General features: G+C 34.7%; 1 long non-coding RNA gene across 1 annotated transcript; it reads left to right on the top strand.

Annotated features, from left to right (window-relative positions):
* Nucleotides 1-2,133: 2,133 nt before the first annotated feature.
* LOC129277666 (uncharacterized) lies at nt 2,134-16,260 on the top strand. The gene is made up of 3 exons (XR_010295927.1): nt 2,134-2,259; nt 10,022-10,181; nt 12,152-16,260. It is a non-coding gene; the product is annotated as an uncharacterized LOC129277666 (long non-coding RNA).
* The last annotated feature ends 6,112 nt before the right edge of the window (nt 16,261-22,372 follow it).

Genomic DNA, 22,372 nt, shown 5'->3' with positions numbered 1-22,372 from the left:
GACACTCCAGTTGGCCGCCATTTTAACCTCCCCAACCACTCCATCACTGACATGATGCTACAGGGCATCGAATCTTTAGGTACCCGTCCTGACTCAGTCCGTACTAGCAGGGAGAAGCTCTGGATGAGACGACTTCGCACCACCCAACCTCATGGCCTGAACATCCAAGAGGGGAACGACTGATTTTTCTTTCCTATCCACTTTCAATTTATATATACATATAATTTTTCCCCTCAGCTCTTTTGAATAGTTACATTATAGTTTCTTACTCTACTTTCCTCCCATATCTCATACAAGCTCAGCTCCAATTTTTCCTTCCTTATTCAGGCGATATAATAATTATTATATATATATATATATATATATTTGTTTTTTCTCCACTCACCTCTTTTAGATTTACCACATTTGCTTATTTACTTGTATACTATGGTTTCTTCATAATACACCCCCTCTCTTCTATATTTGCTTTTACCTTTTTAGGCAATTTGCTTCCTCTTTTTCACATATACAGATTTTTTTTCTTTCCTACTATATAGTCTTATGTTTTTTCCCGTCACACCTAGCGGATTACCATATCAGTTACACCATATGTGTATATATTTATATATTTTTTCATATACATTTCTTTTTTGGATATATTTATATACATATCATTTATAGATACATATTTACACTTACCTTCTTCTCTTAGTTTGTTTAATGCTTTATCATATATACTTATATGTCTTTTGCACATTATCAGTTGTTCCCCATTCTTTTTCTTCTTGTTTCCCCCCCCCCCACTCTTATGCACCAGTTTATTAAGCCTTTCTTTGTAACCTGTTTGACCCACCTCTCACTAATTCTCTAGTTATTCATCCCTCTATCACTGTTTTGTTCCAGATCCTGTTTGATGTTGCCTGCCTCATTATCTTAATCCCTCTTGGCCTTACTTACACTAACTTCCCTTTGTGTCTGCCTACTCCTTTTCTTTCATCCCCTTCACTAACCTGATTGGTCTTCTCTACTCACTAATGCCCCTTTTGTCTCCTTGTTTCTAGTGTTGCTGTAGCTTGTTTGTGGTCTATATTATGGTTGTTCCACTTTATATGTTTGTCATTTTGCCTCCGACGAAGATTCTGCTAGGATCGAAAGCTTAGGCCCCTTTTTGACTTTATAATTTACTCCATTGGCTCTCTTTTATTAGATAAGCAGTTTTCAGCAGCTTCTTTTTGCCAAGCAATATTGAAAGGTAGTTGGGAAATTCTTTCATTGTTAGGTCAGGTAAAGATGTGAGTCATACATGAGAGTGTGAATGAGAATGGGGGGGGGGGGGGAAAGAAGAGGTATACAAATAACCTGTAAAGAGTGAAAATAAAAATGTATTGAATGTGCACAAAACTGTCTAATGCACTTTTACAATTTTGTGTTCATGAGGCTGATCTTCTTGCTTACTTAGACCGGTTATAAGAATAAAACACTATTTTCAAAGTGTTTTTTTAAGTAGGGTAGATGCTCTAATTATAAATGACAAATATTGTGGTCTTATTACAAGACAGAATAATGTTATTAATATTATCATACTAGTCAGGTCTAATATTCACTACTTAACCACTAAACCATGGAACCATTGAGCTTAACAACCACTAACACCATTAAACCACTATACCACAATTATCAACCTGTTACATCCTAATCATTATTATTGTAAACAATACCAATCAAGAAGAATGTTTTCCACATAGCTCCCAATCATTGTGTCGAAAATGATTGTTGCTTATTTCGTCTTCTTTCTTGTATTATATTTGTGATTTTTTAAAACTTTAATAAGAACATTAAAAAAAAATGCAATTTAGTCATACATGCAGGGGCCATGATATAAATATCTTGGTTGAACTAATTTATAGTCATGAATAATGTACTGAAATGAAAAGGCTTGAATTTAATGACCCAAAGTGCATTTTAATGGCAGTTTCGTCTCTACTTTTTTTCTTTCTCTCTGTCCTATAAAAGTGCCTAAGTTGAGCATTTTTAATTTCCCAAAAACGTTAAGTAGAAACAGCGTTATAAAGATATGTAGGCTTATTGTTTTTATGATGAACTTGAAGATGACTAAAGGCCTTCTGAAATTCTAATCTCTTCTATTTCCCTACAGAGGAGCATGGATTAGAGTTTACCAAGCCTGGCTGTTTTGATGCTTTACATCTGATAAGATGGAAGATTCAATATATAGTCTTACAATACAAACAGAAGAGACTCTACCATTGTAATGACAAACAGGTTTGTATATATCAAAAAGATCTTTAAAGGACAAGTCCACCCCAACAAAAAGGTGATTTGAATAAAAAGAGAAAAATCCAAGAAGCATAACACTGAAAATTTCATCAAAATCGGATGTAAAATAACAAAGTTATGACATTTTGAAGTTTCACTTAATTTCACCAAACAGTTTAATTTATATACATGTATGCACATCCTGCATTGTCAGTATGCAAATGAGGAGACTGATGACGTCATCCACTCACTATTTCTTTTGAATTTTATTATATGAAATATGATATTTTCTAATGTTCTCCTCATTGTCAAGTGAAACAAAGATTAGTTTCTCCCTGAAAATGTGGAATTAACATTGTTTAATACTATATGGTTCAGTCAAGTTGGTCCTTATTTTCAAATAAAAAATGAAATATTGTATAATTCAAACAATAAAAAACAAAAGAAATAATGAGTGAGGGACATCATCGACTGTCTCATTTGCATGTCACTGAGTTGTGCATATAACTGTTTTGTGGAAAATAAGCGAATCTTTAAAATGTCATAACTTTCTTATTTTACATCCGATTTTAATGAAATTTTAAGCATTATGCTAGTTTGATTTTTCTTTATTTTATTCAATTCAACATTTTTCTGGGGTGGACTTGACCTTTAAATTATTGTCAAAATGGAGTGAAATTTCAATATTTCTCCATTCTTGTAGAGCTGAGACAAGGGGAGCATCTCATGAGGATTTGCATGATGTTAAATACACATTGTAGAGGTGTTGTGGCTCAGTGGATAAGTCTCCGGACTTTGATCTACAAGGTCTGGGGTTCAAATCCCACCACAGCACTTGCATCCGTTGGCAAGGCGTTTATCTACATTTGCCACTCTTCACCTAGGTGTAGTAAATGGTTACCTGGTAGGAAAGGAATTCCTTGAAAGCTCAAGGGTCCAATCAGGGTAGCCATGCGTAAGCTGGGATAATAGTACATGTATGCAGCGCTTAGAAACATTTGTATTAAGCGCTATGTTGCATATTATTATCATTATTATTATTATTATCTGGAAGTTACCATGGTTATAGTCAGATGTCTGTGTCTCAGCCAATCAAACTCAAGGAAAGTGACAACCTGTCATATAGCAAATGTTGATGCTTTCTATGAATCACTTGTATTGGAGTGAACATTTGTTGTTACAATGTTTTATAATAATGTCCCATCTTTGAGGTACACTGTAGGACTCGTACAGTTTTTGAGTCATTATAAAAGTACAACCCCATTAAGTTATCAAGTCACTTTAAATGAATCATCTGAGCATATTTGCTACATGTTGATTTGAAGGGAAAAAAATACTGCTTGAAGATACTGTTTTGATTTGATATTTAAAAAAATCAGAACAAAATTAATTGTCACCCCCCCCCCTCAGTGCACTATCACTCTGCAAGAAATTATGATGTCTGTAATGTTTTTCATCATGGGACTGTGGATGGTGCGATAATATAATAATATTGATGAAATCAGCACTGACAGAAGGAATGGGTTGTTTGCAATTTGTGTGATCTTGCAAAAGTGCTATACTATAAAAACAAAAGAGATTAGAATGAAAATATATGATGAAATAATGGATTGTGATGGTTAATAAAGAAGATATTTATGTAGTCTGATCCTCTGTTATCAATTCAATCCATGAATGTTAGCAAAATATTTATTTCTCTAAGACTGTAATTCAAATCAATTTAAAAATCATCAGTGTGTTATACCTATTCCTCATTCTTGAGTGACATGATCCATGTATATTGAAAACAGGTATATACCTGAGCTAGTATTTGGATTGAAAGTTAGGAAGTAAATGATAGATAATATAAATCAAAACCTTTCAATAGGTGGTTTCAAACCGCCTCGATCACAAGAATCCCCGTTAAATTACGAGAACATTTCTAGGCTAAAAAATACCCATCTATTATTCCTGCATTCACACCGCCCCGAAACATACCCTTCGGGATAAATTCCTGAAGTTAGGAGCATGCGCAGTATGGTCTAATAAGCAGGCAAGGCGCGAGATTCAAAACCACTAGCCCAGCAGCCACCCACGGCGCCCGCGCCCAACTACACACTGGGCTAAAAGTTCCCGTAAATTGCTTTCACATTGCCAAAATACCTGCGACCTTGGAAAAATCCCCGCGAAAGTTCTCGTAATTTTGCCAAGTACCTATTATTTAGCGGGTATTTTCTTTCGGGGAAATTACGCGTAGTTTGCTTTCACATTACCAAAATACCTGGTATTTTGTGATCGGGGTAAATTTCCCGATCAGAGAATTCCTGGAACTGACGAACTTCGAGGTGGTCTGAAACCACCTAATGTGGGATCCATGCTAAAACTAGGTCAGATATTCCCCTTCAAACCACCAAAATGTATTCAAACGATCAGACAAAATTAGGGATCTGACAAAACTAAGCAAATTAATCATTACCCGGTATCATCTATGGTAATTGGTAGTATTATATTTGTAAACAGAAAATTTATGAAGAAGCATCCGGTTACACTCTTTATTCCATGTGATATGAAATTATGATAGAAATTTGACTTCCAGAGTCCAAACATCCAAATATATTGAACTTTTTCAATGTTGATATGTAATTATGACTGCTATGACAGATTATGTATCATTAAAGAGCAAAATTCATATGCTTTATATTATGAATTGAAAGAGTGAAATGTGTTTTTCATTATTAGAATTTAACAGATTTATCTATTAAACAAAGCATGTTGCTTTTATTTACATTGCATGAAAGTTACAAAATGTGACATTTCTTAAACAAATTTTTAGGGCTTTTTGAGTGTGAAAAGACTATTTTAGAAACGGCTGCATTCCTGTAAAAGTCTGATAATAGAAGATTAGTGGTGTTTTGGGTATTAAATACAGTGGTCTGATCTGTGTTGACAATAGAGATTGAATTTTGTTGTTATCTATTGATGTGTGATGCATGAAAAGTATGTACCAGTAGGATAGTTTGAGAATACCATGTAGGATATTCTTTAAAGGTCAAGTCCACCTCAGAAAAATGTTGATTTGAATCAATAGAGAAAAATCAGACGAGCACAATGCTGAAAATTTCATCAAAATCGGATGTAAAATAAGAAAGTTATGACATTTCAAAGTTTCGCTTATTTTTAACAAAATAGTTATATGAACGAGCCAGTTACATCCAAATGAGAGAGTCGATGACATCACTTACTCACTATTTCTTTTGTTTTTTATTGTTTGAATTATACAATATTTCAATTTTTACGGATTTGACGATTAGGACCTCCTTGCCTGAAGCACAAAATGTTAAAATAATGGAATTCCACGTGTTCAGGGAGGAATGAAACTTCATTTCACATGACAATGACGAGAAAATCAAAATATTTCATATTTCATATAATAAAAAACAAAAGAAATAGTGAGTGAGTGACATCATCGACTCTCTCATTTGGATGTAACTGGCTCGTTCATATAACTATTTTGTTAGAAATAAGCTAAACTTTAAAATGTCATAACTTTCTTATTTTACATCCGATTTTGATGAAATTTTCAGTGTTATGCTGGTTGAATTTTTCTCTTTTTATTCAAATCACGTTTTTGTTGGGGTGGACTTGTCCTTTAATTGAGAAATTTAGCTTGATTTACCTCTATCAGATAATACCTGCTAACTAGTCGATTACACAACATTTGCTCCGGCCTAAATCTCAGAGGGCATAGAGTTAGAGTTTGGATTGTAATATGAGTTGTTGGTTTTTTTATTTATTTTTTATTTCCGTTTTATTTCAACAGGGTAGCCCTTTCAGTTACAAAACTGCTCTACCAAGGGGCCCTGCACAATAAAAAACAAATACATATAAATAACAATTTACACACAAAAAACTTAAAACTATATACTTAACTACAAATATTTACTCAAGTAAAATCACATTAAATTAAATTTAAAAAATAAAATCACATACAAGCAGAGTATTTATATTAAGTTTAAATTAAATCTAAAATAACACAACCATAATATTTACATTAAATCAAAGTTAATACTGCTTTTTAAAATTCGCAGTTAAGAGTTACAATTCTAGATTGTTTCTTAAATATGGGAAAAGATGTTATAGTTTGCATATTCTGGGGTAAACTGTTCCATAGGTTTGAACTATAAAAATGCAAAGATTTCTTGTAATACTCTGTTCGAGGTGTTTTGATTTTAATGGGTAAGAATGTGCATATCGAGTTTGAAAGTTAATATCACGATAAACAATAATTTCCTTTAAATATGTTGGAACTAAATCATTAATTAATTTAAACATGATGAGGTAGGTCTGATACTGTTGTCTTTGTACAATGGTTTGCCAGTTTAATTGGGTGCGAAGGTATTGAAAAATCAGCATTAAAAATCAATCGAGCATACTTGTTTTGGAGTTTTTGTATTTTCTTAATATTGCACTTACTAGTTCTGCCCCAAATAACGATACCGTAATCAATATGTGGCAGGATTAATGCATTATATAACATGATTAATATATTTTGCGGAATATTGTGCTTTATCTGTCTGATACAACCAATTATTCTTGAAATCTTCGTAAATACTTTTTCAATATGTTTGTTCCATGAAAAACAATCATCAAGAACAACACCGAAATAGTTAAATTCATGTACCTGCTCCATAATTTCTTTTTTGTATTTTATAATCAAATTGGCATTTTTAACTTTCCTTTTTGACCCAATCAACATACTTTTGCATTTCTTTAAATTCAATTCTAAATTATTAGATTCTACCCAGTTACATATCTTGGTTAATTCTTTTTGGAGTAATTTAGATACTGTTAGTGTATTAATATTTTGGTCTTTACAAAAAACAGCAGCATCATCTGCATATAAACACAATTTCGTATTTGTTAAATACGGTACACTGCACAGATGTTTGTTCCTTTAAAGTCCGCGCGTTTCTTGTAGATGGCCATCCTCTTTATTGTAGCTCGTGAATTTCATGATGATCGGCCGCGTTTTCGCTCCATCCCAATCTCTCGAGGTGACTCGATGACTGCGATTGATGTGTAGGGGAGTTATGTCGATGTGGAGCTTCTGCAGTACTTTGTCTACAATCAGCTGATCGGTGTTTTCATCCTTAAGCTCAGTGATTCCGTGGAAACGCAAGCAGTTTCTGCGACTGTATTGTTCCTGTTCATTGTCGTTTCTACAATCAGCTGATCGGTGTTTTCATCCTTAAGCTCAGTGATTCCGTGGAAACGCAAGCAGTTTCTGCGACTGTATTGTTCCTGTTCATTGTCGTTTCTACAATCAGCTGATCGGTATTTTCATCCTTAAGCTCAGTGATTCCGTGGAAACGCAAGCAGTTTCTGCGACTGTATTGTTCCTGTTCATTGTCGTTTCTACAATCAGCTGATCGGTGTTTTCATCCTTAAGCTCAGTGATTCCGTGGAAACGCAAGCAGTTTCTGCGACTGTATTGTTCCTGTTCATTGTCGTTTCTACAATCAGCTGATCGGTATTTTCATCCTTAAGCTCAGTGATTCCGTGGAAACGCAAGCAGTTTCTGCGACTGTATTGTTCCTGTTCATTGTCGTTTCTACAATCAGCTGATCGGTATTTTCATCCTTAAGCTCAGTGATTCCGTGGAAACGCAAGCAGTTTCTGCGACTGTATTGTTCCTGTTCATTGTCGTTTCTACAATCAGCTGATCGGTGTTTTCATCCTTAAGCTCAGTGATTCCGTGGAAACGCAAGCAGTTTCTGCGACTGTATTGTTCCTGTTCATTGTCGTTTCTACAATCAGCTGATCGGTATTTTCATCCTTAAGCTAAGTGATTCCGTGGAAACGCAAGCAGTTTCTGCGACTGTATTGTTCCTGTTCATTGTCGTTTCTACAATCAGCTGATCGGTGTTTTCATCCTTAAGCTCAGTGATTCCGTGGAAACGCAAGCAGTTTCTGCGACTGTATTGTTCCTGTTCATTGTCGTTTCTACAATCAGCTGATCGGTGTTTTCATCCTTAAGCTCAGTGATTCCGTGGAAACGCAAGCAGTTTCTGCGACTGTATTGTTCCTGTTCATTGTCGTTTCTACAATCAGCTGATCGGTGTTTTCATCCTTAAGCTCAGTGATTCCGTGGAAACGCAAGCAGTTTCTGCGACTGTATTGTTCCTGTTCATTGTCGTTTCTACAATCAGCTGATCGGTATTTTCATCCTTAAGCTCAGTGATTCCGTGGAAACGCAAGCAGTTTCTGCGACTGTATTGTTCCTGTTCATTGTCGTTTCTACAATCAGCTGATCGGTATTTCCATCCTTAAGCTCAGTGATTCCGTGGAAACGCAAGCAGTTTCTGCGACTGTATTGTTCCTGTTCATTGTCGTTTCTACAATCAGCTGATCGGTATTTTCATCCTTAAGCTCAGTGATTCCGTGGAAACGCAAGCAGTTTCTGCGACTGTATTGTTCCTGTTCATTGTCGTTTCTACAATCAGCTGATCGGTATTTTCATCCTTAAGCTCAGTGATTCCGTGGAAACGCAAGCAGTTTCTGCGACTGTATTGTTCCTGTTCATTGTCGTTTCTACAATCAGCTGATCGGTGTTTTCATCCTTAAGCTCAGTGATTCCGTGGAAACGCAAGCAGTTTCTGCGACTGTATTGTTCCTGTTTATTGTCGTTTCGTTCCAGATGATCAACCTTTCTCTGAAGTTTGTTGACGGTCTCCTTTAATGCGATAATCTCTTGCTTTTGTTGGTTCAGAATAATGTAAAAATAATGATGAGGGTTTATTCAGTTTTGGAGGTTTGACTTTATGTTGGGCTTAACGTTAATATTTTCCATCAGAGCAATTGTCGCTGGAGCAAATGTTGTGCAAACAAATAGTCTAGGTACTTGCCATATGAACTTCTTAATGAAGAGAGTTGTTGGGCGCAGGCACAGCGGGCTGCTGAACTAGTGATTTGGAATCTTTCGCCTTCTCTGCTGATCAGACCGCACATAATACTGAAAACTTACTCCGAAAGTGTCTGCTTTGTGTTGATAAGAATGCAGAAAATGATTCTCAGGTATTTTGAGGCCTGAGCAAGTTCTTGTAATTTAACAGGTATTCTGGTGATCGAGTCGGTCAGACTGCAGAACTTCATCTCTTTCAGTTTCATAGTAAAATTTGAAAGTTTAGGAGTGTAGAAAGAAAGCAACTGCAACAATATAACTTTAAAAAGTGCATAAGGATTGCAACTGAATGCACTTCTGGAAAAGTTTGGAATGTTTCATTAAAAGGGGAGGCTAATAGCCTAAATTAGTTTAAACAGTGGTTTTTAGATGGGGGCAGGTTATTGGGACACCACTAAAGTCCAAATGGTATACCTGATTTCACCCTCCATACAATTTTTTTATAATTATCCTAAAGTAGGGATCCAGTATTGCAGACAATGAAATTTATCATTTCAAAATATTAATGTAAGCGGATTTAAATGAAGGCATGTTAATAGTTTGTAAACCATGTAGCATACTAAATTGGTCTCAAATATCAACCTATACTGGGCTGAAAAAATTGAATACTTTATCATGACAAATCTACCGCTGCTAAACTTCTTTCGAAATCTTCTTGGTGATTGAATTGTGGGAACCTGTTTGCTGCTGCTGTTTGCAAACTGCGGGTTCATTTCATCACATGCTAAACTAGACAAGGATCCCTCACCTTCAGTCCCACATTCCGCCCCCCCACTTAATTCCAGTGAGTATAATACAGGTATTTTGTTTTTGTTTTGTTACTTTCAGTCCGCTGTAGAGATCCAGCATAGAGCTCCTGGTCCAACAGTAAGACTAGACAAGGAGCTATGGAATCTCTACCAACCCTGGAGCGGGAGCTATAGTCTACCATCAGCTGCCTCCCCCAAGGTTAGAAGGAGTCCCTCCCTCCTACGCAAGGCTTATAAAGGTATGACATTTGCATTCTCTTGCATACAGAAAATATAGGGTTATGGTATACATACAAGGCAAAAAAAAGTTAAATAAAAAACAAACTAAAGCTTGTTTGCCGTTATCTGACTAGTAAATTACCAATTGGTCTACACCTATACCATCCAACCAACCCTAGTAAAAAGGACCAACTGTTTATTTCATTATAAACTTTAAAAGGTGTGCTGATCCTACCCTAATGATATCAATTTTCTAGATTTTTGTACTTTGCAAATAAGGTCAATGAAAATTGCTGAATGGTATACTAGAACATTGTCTTGAGACAGGATGGGTCCCTTGTGCCTGACTCTTGATCTCCATATAAAAATAAATATCATAGCTGAAAAGTTGCACTGTTACAGCAAACAGAAATGTTTTAGGCCTAAATTGCAATAAAAAACAAAAAATCGGGAAAGAGAGGAGGAGAATCAAGTAAAGTCATTATAATCAGGGGATGAGAGTTCAACTTTTTTTTTAATTTCAGCTTATTTTAAATAGCTTTCCTCTCTACAAAAGTATGGGAGCTCTTTTATTTTATTGTTTTTCTCCATTATTCTTCAGCCTGTTGTTATTATTTGTTATTAATCATTAACACCCATGTGTAATACAATTTGTAATGCAGAATATACATGTAGTAGTGGGGGTACAGAGTGAAATACTTGTTACTAGTTCAAATTCATATCATGTTTCATGAAGAATAGGGAATCAGAATGATAGCTATTTCGCCAAATAAAGTAACATTATCAATACCGGTATCATGTTATTTGTCACAGCATCCTTAAGTCAAGTGAATCTAATATGTTATCAAGATATGCAATGTCATTCAATTGTGATATCAGCAGTATTGTATTGACCAAGGTAACTACTGACAATATTTGAACAATGGCTTGTGTGTATAAAGCCAAATATACAGACATGTTAAATTGCCCTTATTTTAATTTGTTGTATTTGTGCTTTGTGTTTTAATTGAAATTTAGAGAGAAAAATGAATGAAACATGTCAAGTTTAAAAGCAATATTCATTAAAAAAAAAAAAACCTTAAACCCAGGGGGGGGGGGGGCACTTACATTGACAAGTGGGTACCATGCGCGACCAAAAAAACATGTAAAAAGGATGTCTTTTTCAAGAGGTGTCAAAAACACTAAAATACTGAAAAAAGGGTATCTATTTTCGATAGGAAAGTACGTGTTTAGGGTCAAATTTGCGAGGGTATAACAAATCAAGACTAAAATTTTTTATAAAGGATGTACTTTTTGCCCCAAGAGTCAACACTATACGTAATCAGAGTACGAATTGCGCGAGTGGGGCTGTACTTAACCCAATGATGTAGGTAAAGGTAAAATCGACGACCGATGTACGTGACATAACAATTGAAATATCGCTGTACTTGTTTAGGGGTTCAATTCAGGGAATACTTGCCAATAGTATCGTTTTGTTTCCAATACCTGTACTTGTTAAGGGTAGGGTTTCACACGCCAATTCTTGTTATGGGGTGCATTTTCAGAATATGGAAAATACATGTTTAGGGTGCTTTTTGAGACCCCATGGTCGCGCATGGTATCCACTCGTCAATGGAAGTGCCCCCCCCCCCCCCCCGGCCTTAAACAAAACGGTGATGCAACATTTGCTCCTGCGACAATTGCTCAGGGCTTTATTTCGTCTAAGATATAGGGTTTGGGTTACAATAGGGTTCTACTTTAGGTGTAGGGTTAGGTTTAGGATAGGTTATTGTGTTAAATCCAGGGTTGAAGTTGGTCATTCCATTAGTGTGTGGAATTCACAATGGAGCAATCTTGCCGGAGAAAATGTCATGGATCCAAACAATACAACCCTGATATTGAGTAGCACAATGCGGATTGACTCATTTTATATTGCTTTTTATGAACGGTTATGAAAATGATGATGAAATGAAAAATGATGAAAATCCATATTTTATTGTTCGAAATATAGGAAATGAAATACTCCGAAAATTTGCTTTGCCCAATTGATCGTGGGCCCGGCAGCCGCTGTGCAGCGCCAGATCGACGAGGCTCTATCCCCTTAATCGTTGAACGCCAAACAGGGTAGCAGCAACTCCCATCTTTTAACGTCTTTTGGTCTGACGCGGCCTGGGTTTGAACCCCCGACCTCCCGGTTGTGAGACGGACGCTCTACCAACTGAGCCAACACACCGGTCGTGTTCAAGAAGTGTTCAAGATTCAAGCTATTCCAGGGATTGATGAGACATTCTCAGAATACCAAAGTATAGATCCTTGGGACACACCCATTCCTTTTCAAAGCCCCACTTTGATTTTGGGAAGTCCTTTAAAAGTTGCTGTTCCTCTGAATTACTATATGATATGAACATTTCATAAAGCTGTTCTGATTTAGATAATATGAAATAAAAACATAAGTTATTATGGAGTTATTTAATGATTTGCAGGAGTACTTTTGATCATTTTATCTTTTTGATATTCTTTTATATGAAAAAAAGCTTGATTTTTCAAGACACATTCTGGATATGTTTTTGTACATTAACTCTCTGGTAGCTAACTAATACGTTTATGAGATAAGTGTTCAACTTGAACTTTTTAAACAAAATGCACTAGATATAAAAATCAAATTAATTTATTCACAGTTCATCACGTTATTAAACCTTTGCCAAAACTTTAATTTCCTTTAAAAAATAACTAAGAGTAGATATATTTTTACATTTTTAAAAGACGATGACATTTGGACTTGAACTTTCCAAACTGATGTAACTATCTTCAGCCATGATATCAATGACACATTCATATCCTCTACTTGTTTATCTTTTTATCATAAGGTCAATGAGTACATTGCTACTTTGAACATGTGAAATCTAATCTCATGAACACTGATAAATGAATTGTGTAAGAGAAGAAATAATAAATAGGAAATTACATGCTTAAAAATGAAACAAAACATTATTAAAGTTATGCTTGTTGCAATTGTAAGATGACTAAAAACTTGAATATCAAATTAGCAATTTGGTGAGTACTTTAATGACCAAGAAACTGTGTTTTGCCTTTAGTACCAGGCCAGTTCCCGCAGGGATAACATACATCTTTGCGGGTCCATATGGAGGGGGGGGGGGGGGGGGCTTGTACAATATTTACTGTTATAAACCTCTCTTAAAGAATGTCGAATAATCCGTTCCTCTGATTGGTCAAAACTGAGGTCATGTAAACGACCATGCCTGCAAAACAACAAACTAAGGTGGTAACCAAGGGCAACGGGCATAGTTAACAAGATTTCTGCCCGTTGCCCCCTGACCCGCCCCTTAACGACCATTTGATTGCAAGCAAAATGTTGCTTTCTGCGGTGATTGCAGATACCATAAATGTCCGCGCGGTTTGATCAAAAGTTTTAGACAATTCGCGCATTTACACGCTTATTGCGCAAGTGCGCGCAACGGATATGACATATCGATGGAACGATGCCGATCTTTGACTTTTGCTTGTTAATTCCTGTTGGTATGGCTTTATTGAAATGAAGACTAACTTATTAAGGACATAACGGATGTATCAATCATCAAGTCTTGTTGCAGTTGTTCGTCAAAATGCATGCTTGCAAAAGGTGAGTTGGGTGAAAAGATAAGACGGTCACTGCACTTTCTAAAGTTAGATTTATAAGTAATGTTTGATGACTAAGTTAGAGAGCAGAGTCTAGACTAGATCTACTCGTTTATGACAAACGGAGTTAAGAGTAGACTCAAGATCTAAGTTAGATCTAACTAACTAGACTAACTAACTAGGGCCTAGGGCTTTCAGGCCTAACTTGTTTAAGATCTAGACTATATTAGGCCCTACATGTAGATCTAATGTTTAATTTGGTTCATAAAATATATATGGACTGCTTTTATATTTGAGACACGGTTGTTTCTTTTGGCTCGCGGGTACCGCATCGGCCAGACCTCGGGCATAGTCGCGTTGCGGTCCCCTTGAGCCTCTCTAGAAACAACCATTACCTCTCAAAGCAGTCCATATATCTATACTAGATGCAAAGATGTGAAAACAAAATTCATGACAACCCCCCTCCCTATATTGTGCAAAGCATGTTGTTCCTTGTAAAACAACTATCCTTATTAAAACTTGGAAAGCTACTATTCTAATAATTCAATGAATGGAGTTGTCCTATATTCTGCATATGATAACTCCTACTATAATTGGGAGTGTTTTCAATTTAATTCATTATCTTATTCCAAATTTAAAAGAAAATTACAAGGTATGAAAATATATACAATACAAAATTCAACGCAAAGACGTCTTAGAAGAACACTAAGAACATAACACAAAAAGTTTTCCAAACTTATATAGTTATTACAACTTTAAGAAATTCATAAACTTTTTATTTTTTTGCCCAGTTTCATTCAAAATATTACCTATCTGCCTCTTGGATTTATCGTTTAAGCAATTTTTAATGTCTTATCTATATTCTACACAGACTGTGTCATGATTAGCAATGTTTTAGAACACATGACTTGTTCCACAGGTCACGTCTTTTTTGTGCCTTAGAAATTTCTTCACAATTTGAAAATATAGATTGTCATATCTTGGAGATCTCTTTATGGTTGTGTCATAGTTGTGTCTTGTTTATCATCAATATTATATTTGCAGAATGTACTTTTTTTATTTGAGGTGTTAGTCATGGGTCCATGGTTCACCTTACATGTTTTATCTCCCATGTCACTTGTCTTCAACTCTATGGATATTATTTATTTTCTGTGCTACTGCCCTCTGTTGGCAATCAACGTAATGTTCAAATATTGCTTATATCAAATTCCACAAAACTGTCTTATATTTGATCAGTTTGAAGAATGATGTACACCAACATTTATAGAATCTTTCCTTTCCCTTCTTGTGCTATTAAGGATTTGAAATTCATTTTTCAATTGATGCATGTTGTCATCAATTTGGACCATGATAATTAAGATTCATGGTAATATTTATTCTAATATCTTCACATTTCCCATTTTTAACTGGATGAATTTCATTTTGTTTTAGTGTCCTAAGAATTATCCATTTTATATATTTTTTAAATAACCTTCCGTGATATTAGGTCTTCAGTGCTCCACATGTGACATTGCCAACATTACTTTTTTTTCAGAGGCTGCTTTTTAAGCACACCAAAATTTTGTACGTGGATTATTAACTTGATACTGTGAAAAAAAAATACATTTCTTTCAAACAAGACTCCCCCAAAGCCATCTGTACTATTATTTGTTAAGACAACTGTATCGCAAATGCCATCAGCTTGAAAAATATATATACATCTACATATTCATGAGGCTGTATTCCTTTAAAACTGTGCTGCACTTGACCCAGGTGAGGTGAATGGGTACCCGGCAGGAGTAATTCCTTGCATACACTGAGCGCCGGTGGTGGTAGCTCGAGCTAAAGCCGGGGTAATAATAGCAGCGCTTTGTATCCTCTGGCAAAAAGCGCTTTATAAATCCAGCTATTATTATTATTGTTAATAATGATAATAATAATGATAATAATAACATCATATTTTACCCAGGGTAGCCACATCAGTTCCGTTCTGTTCACCGTGCCATTCTTATATATTGTAATATATTGTAAAGGCCTTTACATCATACAACTTAATCGGCCTTGACGTCATATGTTATCGAATGAACACACTTCTATTGGAACATGAGGGAGTGTAATGAGGATTAATGTACGGGAAGCAATGGCCAATATATGTAACAACATTTTCAACACTGACACTGGAGTAGATTTTTTTTACCATTTAAACTGTATCGCAGAATTGCATTGCACAATATGTATAGGATATACTAAATTGATAGTGTTCAGCCATACTCATATTATTCAATTTTGGGCTGGTTTAGAAAAAAGTGAATTTTAGTCATTTTTTAAAAGTTTTGATTTTGTCTACATCGGACGTAAATAACTTATTTATTTATTTACTTATTACTAATTTTACATTTTTAATTTTATCCTTACTATTGAGAATTGGAATTATATGTACCATTTGGAAATATGTTTCTCTCTTCATTTTATTACTTTCTGTACCAATAATTACAGTAATGACAGAGATTTTGGCTTCAAACTTTGTTTTATTTTGCCATTGAGATACACTTGTTTTTTTATGCAAATCATGAGTATTTGTAAAAGATTGCGAGACCTGTTATTGGGGGTGTAGCACTGTGCCTGAAATAGTATTTACTGATACCAATATGTATGGCACTATTATATATTTTGGATGGTTGTTGGGTAATTGATGAGAGGTTAATTGGTTGTAATATAATCAGGAAAGTGTGAGGAACCTGCTTCCAATTATTTCTGATTTCCTTTTGCCCTGGGATCTGGCTGGGTTCTAGGGAAAGACAGATATAATCCTTGTTTAATTAAATTATAGTCTGAGCTGCACACCACACCCTTTATTCATTAGCCTAGATGATAAGTATCATACAACATTGTATTGTGACCTCCATATTACTTTATAGAATATCTGCTCAGAATCACAGTTTTTCATCCTTAATTTTCATGCTATTTTTTTAGCCAGAATTGGTTGTTACAAGTTTGGAAACAGTTATATAAAAATAATTAAAGTGTCTTATTCTAATATGATAATTCCCTACATTTGTCATTTTCCTTTTCAAGAATTAAAATTATTTTTTTATTATTCTTCTGTTATCCTTCAAAATTATTCATCAATCAATATGAATTGCTTAATGAAAATGAAATTAGCCATTATATAAAAAGTCACAGCTAATGACATTAAATTGGGTGTTGTCTCTGAATTTGCCTCTAAACCGTAGGGAAAAATGAGGGGGGAAATTCTGTCAGAGATGTGTTTGAGGAAGTTCAAATCCAGAAGTCGTAGGATAAAAAGAAAGATTAAGGAAATGTCAATTATTCATTTCTTGAAGCATTTCATTTTAAATAACACCACTCCTTTGCAGCTAGCATGTGTTTTGAAGATTGAGAGTCCAACTTCCTCTTGGATTTTAATTTCAGCTGTTGACTACTAAATTCTATATCCCTATTGGTTTGTCCAAGGAATTTCCAGTTCCAATTATACCAATTTGTGATATTTCAACTATATGCCACTGCGCAGACCAGTTGACACAAATTGTACAGGATTCCGGGGGGGGGGGGGGGGGGGGGGGAGGGGGGAGCACTTCCATTGACGAGTGGATACCAGGTGTGACCATGGGGTTTTGAAAAGAAACAAGTATTTTCTATATTCTGAAAATACACCCCTTAACAAGAATTGGTGTCTGAAACCCTACCCCTAACAAGTATTGGAAAGAAAACAGTACCCTTGATATTAGTGACTCCCTAAACAAGTACAGCAATATTTTAATTATTATGTCACAGACATGATCACGGACGTCGGCTTTACTACATTGGGTTTAGTACCGCCCCACCTCCCACAAATCGTACTCCAAACACATAGGCCCATATTCTGAACTCTGGTTTAAAGGTAAATTCCAGTTTTGGTAACGATCTCAAAATGACTTTTTACAGAATCCAATATAATGACCACCCAAGTGTCTGTTTGTATGAATAAAAAATATGTGCCAAAGGATTCTGGAAGAAATTGTGTAATTGCTGAGAAATAAGCAAAATAAGCGCGGATTCGGTCACTTCCGTCGGGTCTTTATTCCAGCAATAATAATATACTGTCCCACGTGTGCCTATCTGTGTTGGCGATCTTCAGTGTGATCGTTTTTCAGCTTAGATTTTATGATTTCACAGAGTTCAGTTTATGTAACTGTACCAGATCTAGATCCACGATGATATAGTAATATTTAAACTTGATTTTACAGACTTTCTCACTAAATAAGTGTTTACTGCAACTACTATCATTTATCTTTAAAGTTGTGGTTTAACTATGGAGAGCCAATTGGGGTGCAAATCCCTAATAGCACACATCCAATTTATCAACTCATATGACACCCAAATTGTTCATAATTATCTGAGAATAATAACTGAAGTATTTTCTTCATTATGAAAGCAAAAAGAAACAGAATAGTGAACATAAGAAATATAAAATATAAACAGAATTTTTGGCTTCCCATAATTTTAGCACAGAGTTAGACCATGGTCTAGTTAAACCTGACTTCAGAATATGGGCCATAGTGTTTGGGCAAAAAGTACATCCTTTATAAAGCATTTTAGTCTCTTTTATACCCTCGCAAATTTGACCATAAATATGTAGCTTTTCTAGTGAAATATATACACTTTTTTCAGTATTTTAGTGTTTTGACACCCTTATTACGTACGTAACCTGCCAAAACTTGAAAAAGAGATCCTTTTTACGCGTTTCTTTGGTCGCCTAATATCCACTCATCAATGGAAGTGGCCCTCCCCCCCCTCCCCCGGGACAGGATTGTCATCTGTTCATCATGCACTAATTGTAATTATGAAGTGGCTTATTGAAGCCTGTATTGGCCTTGATATCTTTTTCCTGCTGTAGATTCTCTGTGAAAATTTGATTTCTTATAACTGGGACTTTCTCTCAGTACTGTTTTTATTTTTCTTTAAAAAGGATCATTTGTGCATTTATATTATAAATGTAGTAATCTGATATCAGAAACTTCATACACAGATTATACATGTATTATGATGGTTTCAGCCCATCACTTGAAAAGTGGTTTTATTTCATATCCATTAAAGATGCAAATTTTTTTTTTCATGGGGCAGCTATAAAATAGGACCAACAGGCATGACAGGTGAAATATGACCTTGCAAACTTTGTATTCCAATATTCATTCGAACATGCACCTACAGCCCAAACCCCAGTAAAGTGTCTTTAAAATAGACATCACATGATCACAATTTTTTCTATGATTTATTTATTTATTTCATTTATTTTGTCTTTATTCAACAGGGTAGCCCCATCAGTAATCAGAATACTGTTGTACTAGGAGACCCTGCATAACATAAAATAAACTATACTTGAAAAACATTCAATGGTGATATGAAAGATCAGTACAAAATGATATTGGAAGCAACTTCTCTAGGAGTAATAATAACAAATATTTAAAGCATAGTTTATGACTACAATAAATGTTGATCTTTGATTAAATCATGATCAACATAAATAACACAACAGTTCATTTTAAGGTTATTCAATAAATAAGGTGTAAGAACTTAAATGACATTCGGATAAAATCTAGGTCTGAAGTAGTTGATACATAATAAGTTGCTTTCATACAGAATAGTATAAATAAGAATATGATAGGTATGAATACATGAAATTCATATTTGTGTATTACAATTATTTAGTTTATTATTTTATTCATAGTAATTGCGTTTATGGCAGGAAAGGCATGAAAAAATTATTTTGACATCAAACATAAGATGGGTACATGCAAAAAACCTGGGTGTCAGAGGTTTGGAATTTCCAAATTAAAATCTTCAAGTAAAAAGATACTCCTAATTCATTTTGCTCCTTGCTGGAAATTGCTAGGGAATTACTGACAAAACACAAAAATTTAGAAAGGTCAATGTTTGAGCTTGCATCATCATGTCACCTCCTGGCATATCACAGTTACTGAGAAAGATGGGTGAGTAAGACAGTTTTTGTGTTCTTTAAAGGTCAGGGTGATTAAATATTCATCCAACTTCTTACCAAAAGGAAAAAGTAATTTTTCAAAAAGATTCTTATAACAGTTGTCATGCATTGGTTGATTGTTAACTTCATTTTTAAAACATGTCATTTGTAAGATTTGAGACTGTAATGTGAATCCAGGTTGATTGTCAAACAGGAAATCAAACTTAATATGAAGGTAACTCTTAACCTGCTGCCGATTGGTCTCTTTACAATATGTATTGGAATTGCAAAGTTCAGTAATCAACTGGCTAAAGAGGAGGTAGATAACTGAGAAAATTGGCTTTAGACAGTTTGATGAAATATAGTTGATAATAGAGAAAATTATTTTCCTGTAAATTGAATGAGTCAATTAAAGTCATGACAACTTAATACTGAGACTGAATATTTGAAGAAAAAATATCATTAAAATGTCAGTTATAAAATGAAATATCAGTTATGAATGGATCACATAAATGTTGTCATGCTTTCAAATATATTTCCACACGAACCATTTGTCGAAATAAAATGTTCTAAATAATACTCACATTCCTATCACCCTATCTGTACTTAAAAGATAAAAACACTTTAAACATGAATTACTATATACAAAAGTTGGCATGAAAAACAAATGCTTGCATGCGGGTCATAATGGAAAATTGGTTTGTAGATTTTTCTTAGATATATAAAGCTAACTGATTGACATCAGTTTAATGAATATTGTATTCTAGATATATGTGAGGTGAGATGGGAATTAATATTGTCAGCCTGATCGCTTTTCTTAAATTTTATATTTATTGACTATATTTTTGTGTATTATCTCCTTGAATTGTCATTGTGGACTTTCATCATAATACATTGTATTTGTAATTACCGGTAGTTGCAGTAATCATGTTTTGACATTCATATTCTCTGTTGTTCGCTCCATAATTTAATTGTTGTTATTATCATTATTATTGTTGTTGTTATACTACTACAACTACTTCTTCTCCGTCTTCTCTAATGTCTTACTTGTCACAAGTTTCAATCTGCATCTAAGAAGGTTTAGCACCACTGTGAGATGGAAGGAAACATATAACTTATTTTAAGAAAATTCATAAACCACTAGAAACAAACTAAGATTATCTCGTTAGAGTGATTAGATTTGGGTAACCACAAAATTCATGTTTGCAATATTCTCATCACATCTGATACTACACATGGTAAATATAGAGCTGTCTGTTGTGTCATTCCAACTTTTCTGCTAAATTGCTTAGGTCCTTATGAAACAATTTAAATTTAAAAATCACAAAGATAACACTGGGGCTTATTCCCGGTGGTGGCACTTCCTGTTTTCGATGTGTACGCATGATCGTTCCCTTTTTTGCGAATTTTTTTTTTTTGCCCGATTGTAAATAAATTCGTGAACATAAATGTATGCGATTTTTAAAAAAGTGTCAATTTTTGTCAATGATGTACTTGATTTCTTTAAAAAAAGGGTATATGTTTTTGTCAACACGAAAATGTGAAATCCTAGAATTCTCACCAATTTCTCTCATAGGCCTATTTATTCCAGTCATGTTTTTCCGGGTGTTTTGCTATTATCTGACAAATGTTCACAGGACAGCTTTGTTGGCTGCTGTGATTACAAAGTGTCTATATAAAGTTCTTCTTTAAAATTATAATGTGTTTTTATGTGTATTCTTGAAATGCAAAAAGGGGTGATTTTGTAAAAGTGTACTTGAAATGCAAAAAAAATGTTATTGAAGGTTTATTTCCTGTTAATTTGTACCCGTTTTCATGTAAAAAAAAAGGGGTCAAAATTGCTTAAATGTACTCGAAACCATGCAAAAAAGGGGCATTTTTTGACTTGGGGAATGATCATGCGTTACGCCTTCGAATAGGTAGTGCCACCACCGGGGGCTTATTGTACTCAAAGAATAAGAGCTTGTATATTACTCAAGCAACTTGTTAAATATATTTGTAGGTATAGGAGTCAGAAAACACATAACTCTGATAGACATTAGTTATCACATCACATACAAGAAAAATGGAATTTTAAAATAAATAATTTTAGATGTCTACAGCTGATTGCAATGGAAGTACATAATTAACATTGACATAAACCTTTTACTGCATAGCAGAAAAGTACAGTCTCAAATCCATAAATTAAACAAGAAGCAGTCAACTAGAATCCCAATACAGGATGTCGTTTAATTTAGGAATGATATACCCATGTAATCTATTTCATTAGCCTCCTGTGTTCTGTGGTTCTACAGGTCTCTAAAATTGATTGCAGCTGTAAATGGGAAATGCTGTATTAATTTCAATTTTAGTATCACAGCAAACTTGGTTCACCAGACCCTCTTTCACTCAGACTTTTCCTTGATAAATAAATAGTTAGATTTGATTCGTAGAATTAACACTACAGAATACCTGTCAACCCATATTAGCAGGGTTTCACCCCCCCCCCCTTTGCAGTGACTCGATATTTACTCATTCAGAGTGTTTTCATAAAATGAAAGCCACTGAGTGTCTGTCTTATCTATATGATTTTCATATCATAATTCAGAATATTCATGAACAGGAAATGAGTTGTATAGACACAGGACTTGAGTTCGTTAC

This window comes from Lytechinus pictus, chromosome 15, assembly GCF_037042905.1.
Source record: "Lytechinus pictus isolate F3 Inbred chromosome 15, Lp3.0, whole genome shotgun sequence".
NCBI classification, from domain to species: Eukaryota; Metazoa; Echinodermata; class Echinoidea; order Temnopleuroida; family Toxopneustidae; genus Lytechinus; species Lytechinus pictus.
Note: the sequence above shows the minus strand (reverse complement) of the source record. Positions and strands in the feature narration are given on the sequence as shown.